The sequence below is a fragment of the Tachyglossus aculeatus genome, chromosome X1 (assembly GCF_015852505.1).
Source record: "Tachyglossus aculeatus isolate mTacAcu1 chromosome X1, mTacAcu1.pri, whole genome shotgun sequence".
Classification (NCBI taxonomy): domain Eukaryota; kingdom Metazoa; phylum Chordata; class Mammalia; order Monotremata; family Tachyglossidae; genus Tachyglossus; species Tachyglossus aculeatus.
Window position 1 is genome coordinate 65,119,608 of NC_052101.1, and position 5,673 is coordinate 65,125,280.

Here is a 5,673-nt window from a genome sequence, read left to right on the forward strand (position 1 = left end):
TATACATTCGTTCCTTGATCTGAAGTTGCTTATGTCCCTAGAATTGGTAGTTATTTACCAATACTGATATCTATTAGAATGAGCTTTCACTATTTGGAAAACTGGTGGCAGTACTGGTGGAACTGGTGAGGGGAAAGTCTAAGTGGTCTCATCTCTCCTGTTCTGTTGCTCTGGGCTGAAAGCTCAGCTCCAAGAATAGGAATGTTACTGGCTAGCAGCCCCAAAGCCCAAACCCACATTACCACATTTTTAGGTCAGGATTCACCAGTGCCCATTTTCATCCCCTATGCAAATCATTTTCTAGTCATACAGTGGGGGATACAGAGTGAGTAGTTCCAATTTGTGACAGCAACCCTCTCTAATTCCCAACAGTGTGTTCTCTCTCAGTGTTTATAAGGTACAGTGCTCTACATACATTAAGCACTTCATAAATACTAGGCAGCCTGAAGGTGATCTATAAGGATACTCACTGACTCAACCAAGTGATGAACTGGATTCTAGCATCACTGTTGAACTGGAGGAAGAGAATCTTCATGCTTCAAGATCCGTTACTCATTGGGGTACCATCTGGCATTAAGCTCACAGTGAGCAGGGAACATATCTACCACCTCCATTATATTGTACTCTCCTAAGCACTTAATACAGTGCTTTGCACACAGTAAGCACTCAGTAAATATCACTGATTAATGTGCAAGTCCTGTTATATAATAGAATGAAGTATGAGATTAACTTGATTTGTGACCAAATAAATTAGCCATGTCTTTACAGCAAATGTCCACCTCTCAAAGTTGTATTAAGCCATCAAACATAACTGGAGTCCTGTAATTTGATGTTCCCTGTATGGAGGGTATAAAATGTCTCTGTAACCATTTCTAATGGATTCATTAGGAATCAGTTCCAAATAGAAACATTGACATGAGCTTGTCAGCACAGGGTTATTTTTGATAGGTCAAATTCTATTGGATCGATAAGAATGATGTTTCATCAGGTGATGGTTGGTGAACTTTTGCTGAGCTAATCTTATCAATTTATTCCAGATGGCCAATGTTTATATGGTATATTGGTTCAGATTTTTATTTTTTCTGCAGGTAAGAGCAACCTTTTCGAGCATGTTTTTAATGATCAATTAGTGAGTAACAAAGCAACAATCCATACTACAGAATGACAAATTGGGTAAGTTTCTTGTAAGATAATTTTCCCCTCTAGTACATTTAAATTAGTGGAGCTTCATTTGTGGGGCAGTTTGATCATCAGGATTGTCAGTGCATGAATTGATGTGTTGCTAACTTGAAGCTATTTTTATATCTACTAGGCATTAATGTTTTATTTTAAATTGGTTTATAACTCATTTAATATCAATCAAGTTATTAATGAGAGATGTAATGCATGGTTTGGCGGAAAATGTAGTGAAGGCAACACATAAGAGTTACCTGAACTAAGGAAATGAATATGGACCCACTGAAATATTCTGTCATCTGTTTGGGTAAATAAAATGAAATAGAAAGTAAATTTAGCTATCACTTCTCACAATATAATTTTTCCTGAAGGAAAAATCAGCCATTGAAGGTGTCCACATAAGAAGAAAGGTACGGGTCCCTTGAAGGCAAATCTCCTTTTACTGTTCTAAATCAATTAACTTGTCTCCCCGCCACTGGGGAAAGACTGAACTGTTAACTGCTGCACATCTGTGGAGGCAAGTTCCCACTGGGTGTTTGAGAAGAGGTGAAGTGACTAGAATGACCACCTCATATAGACTCATGCATGGTTTCAAATACCACAAGGACGGTGGGGAAGATCATCCCCACATGCATAAGCTACAGGTGAGAGAATCATTTCACCACAACAAAGAAATCTTGATTTCCCCCTCCTGTGATTTCACCCTGCTCTTCCATGCCTGGTAGCAATTTTCAAATGCCAGTGCCTGCTCAGAGATCATCAAAGTCCATTCTAAAATTAACACCATGGAAGGGAAGGCACGTGAAAAAGGCAAGGACTGTTGTGTGACTATGATCAAGTCACTTAACTTCTTTTTGCCTCAGTTTCCTCATCTGTTAAATGGGAATAAAATAGCAGTTCTGCCTCCCTCTTAGACTTTGAGATCAATGTAGGACAGGGACTCTCTGATCTTCTTTTCGTGTACCTACCCTAGCACATAGTAAGCCTTTAATAAATACTGTCATCATTAGTGCTTCTCTGGCTTAGCAGAAGTATTTAGGGCAGGAAGACTTGAAGTACTGAAGGCTTGAAGGGTGCACTCTGGTCAGGAAAGCAATGGGAGTACTAAGGAAGATTTCATCAACACTCCACATTCTCAGCACAAATCTTGCCCTTCTTAAGAGTATTCATTCATTCATTCAATTGCATTTATTGAGCGCTTACTGTGTGCAGAACACTGTACTAAGTGCTTGGGAAGTACAAGTTGGCAACATATAGAGACGGTCCCTAACCAACAGTGGGCTCACAGTCTAGAAGGGGGAGACAGACAACTAAACAAAACATATTAACAAAATAAAATGAATAGAATAAATATGTACAAATAAAATAAATAAATAGAGTAATAAATACGTACACACATATATACATATATACGGGTGCTGTGGGGAGGGGAAGGAGGTAAGGCATGGGGATGGGGAGGAGGAGGAGGGGAAGAGGAAGGAGGGGGCTCAGTCTGGGAAGGCCTCCTGGAGGAGGTGAGCTCTCAGTAGGGCTTTGAAGGGAGGAAGAGAGCTAGCTTGGCGGATGTGTGGAGGGAGGGCATTCCAGGCCAGGGGGATGACGTGGGCCAGGGGTTGACGGCGAGACAGGTGAGAATGAGGCACAGTGAGGAGATTAGCGGCAGAGGAGTGGAGGGTGTGGGCTGGGCTGTAAAAGGAAAGAAGGGAGGTGAGGTAGGAGGGGGTGAGGTGATGGAGAGCCTTGAAGCCGAGGGTGAGGAGTTTTTGCCTGATGTGTAAGTTGATTGGTAGCCACTGGAGATTTTTGAGGAGGGGAGTAACATGCCCAGAGCGTTTCTGCACAAAGATGATCTGGGCAGCGGTGTGAAGTATGGATTGAAGTGGGGAGAGACAGGAGGATGGGAGATCAGAGAGGAGGCTGATGCAGTAATCCAGTCGGGATAGGATGAGCGATTGAATGAGCAGGGTAGCAGTTTGGATGGAGAGGAAAGGGCGGATCTTGGCAACATTGCGGAGGTGAGACCAACAGGTTTTGGTGATGGATTGAATGTGAGGAGTGAACGAGAGAGCGGAGTCGAGGATGACACCAAGGTTGTGGGCTTGTGAGATGGGAAGGATGGAAGTGCTGTGAACAGTGATGGGAAAGTCAGGGAGAGGGCAGGGTTAGGGAGGGAAGATAAGGAGTCCAGTCTTGGAATGTTGAGTTTTAGATGGCAGGCAGACATCCAGATGGAGATGTCCTGAAGGCAGGAGGAGATGCGAGCCTGGAGGGAGGGAGAGAGAGCAGGGGCAGAGATGTAGATTTGGGTGTCATCAGCATAGAGATGATAGTTGAAGCCGTGGGAGCAAATGAGTTCACCAAGGGAGTGAGTGTAGATACAGAACAAAAGGGGACCAAGAAATGACCCTTGAAGAACCCCTACCGTAAGGGGATGGGAGGTGGAGGAGGAGCCCGCAAAAAAGACTGAGAATGAATGGCTGGAGAGATAAGAGGAGAACCAGGAGAGGACAGAGTCTGTGAAGCCAAGGTTGTATAGCGTGTTGAGGAGAAGGGGGTGGTCCACAGTGTCGAAGGCAGCTGAGAGGTTGAGGAGGATTAGGATAGAGTATAAGCCATTGGATTTGGCAGGCAGGAGGTCAATGGTGACCTTTGAGAGGGCAGTTTCCGTGGAATATAGGGAATGGAAGCCAGATTGGAGGGGGTCGAGGAGAGAGTTGGTGTTGAGGAATTCGAGGCAGTGCGTGTAGATGACTTGTTCAAGGAATTTGGAAAGGAATGGTAGGAGGGAGATAGGGCGATAACTAGAAGGTGAGGTGGGGTCAAGAGAGGGTTTTCTTAGGATGGGAGAGATGTGGGCATGTTTGAAGGCAGAGGGGAAGGAACCAGTGGACAGTGAGCGGTTGAAGATGGAAGTTAGGGAGGGGAGAAGGGACGGAGCGAGAGATTTCATAAGATGAGAGGGAATGGGGTCAGAAGCACAGGTGGCCGGAGTAGCACTTGAGAGGAGGGAGGAGATCTCCTCTGAGGATACTGCTGGGAAGGATGGGAGAGTAGTGGAGAGTGTTGAGAGCCGGGGGGTTGGAGAAGGGGTGGGGAGTGACTTTGGGGAGGTCAGACCTGATGGATTTAATTTTATTAATGAAGTAGGAGGCCAGATCGTTGGGGGTGAGGGAAGGAGGAGGGGGAGAAACTGGGGGCCTGAGAAGGCAGTTAAATTTACAGAAGAGCTGATGGGGATGATGGTCATAGTTGTCAATAAGGGAGGAGAAATAATTTTGTTTGGCAGAGGAGAGGGCAGAGTTAAGGCAGGAAAGGATAAACGTGAAGTGAACGAGGTTGGCATGGTGTTTAGACTTTCGCCAGCAGCGTTCAGCAGCTCGAGCATAAGAGCGAAGGAGGCGGACAGTGGCAGTGATCCAGGGCTGTGGGTTAGTGGTACGAGCAGCGAAGGGAAAGGGGAGCAAGCGAGTTGAGCTGAATAGAGAGCGTAGAGTTGAGAGCAGTAATCTGATAATCAAGATTGGGTAGAGAGGAAAGGGAGGCGAGGTGGGGTGTGAGACACTCAGAAAGATGGATGGGGTCAAGAGAGTGGAGGTCTCTGTGAGGAAGTAATATAGATTTACAGGGGAATACACATATTATATATGTGTATGTACAGAGACCTTTCAGGATTCCACCTGGAGAGTTTCCAGTACTCTATCAGTTTCACCTACAGGAGGAAAAGTCAAGAAGAGGCCTACCCATTCCATTCCTAGCTTGGCCAGTGGCTAGTGAGTGGAGGGCAATCTGCTACAAGTCAAAATTCACCCATGCTGGACAGCAGCGGCATGGAAGAAAGTCGAGGGCGGAGATTCAAGTTTACTGTGCAGAAGGAGGCAATGGTAAACCACTTCCATATTTTTACCAAGAAAACTCTATGGATACACTACCAGAATGACTGCAGATGGAGGTGGGGCACTTTGGAAGAGATATATACCTGGAGTCGCTATGGGCTGGAAATGACTTGACAGCATAAGACAATGTACATAATAATGATGATGGCATTTATTAAGTGCTTACTATGTGCAAAGCACTGTTCTAAGCACTGGGGAAGTTACAAGGTGATCAGGTTGTCCCACGGGGGGCCTCACAGTCTTAATCCCCATTTTACAGATGAGGTAACTGAGGCACAGAGAAGTTAAGTGACTTGCCCAAAGTCACACAGCTGACAATTGGTGGAGCTGGGATTTGAACCCCTGACCTCTGACTCCAAAGCCGTGCTCTTTCCACTGAGCTACACTGCTTCTTTTCAGAGATGATGTTAATGTTGGGCTGGAGAGGTAGATTTGGGAATCATCTAAATAGAGTTGGTAGTTAAAACTGCAGGAGTTTTAACAACTATCATCTCTACGCTGATGACACCCAGATCTACATCTCTGCCCCTGCTCTCTCCCCCTCCCTCCAGGCTCGCATCTCCTCCTGCCTTCAGGACATCTCCATCTGGATGTCCGCCCGCCA

The 5,673-nt window shown here is 45.4% G+C and overlaps 1 non-coding gene across 1 annotated transcript; it reads left to right on the forward strand.

The window, feature by feature from the left end:
- Nucleotides 1-4,835: 4,835 nt before the first annotated feature.
- Nucleotides 4,836-4,973, forward strand: LOC119920673. The gene has a single exon (XR_005448404.1). It is a non-coding gene; the product is annotated as a small nucleolar RNA SNORA7 (small nucleolar RNA).
- The last annotated feature ends 700 nt before the right edge of the window (nt 4,974-5,673 follow it).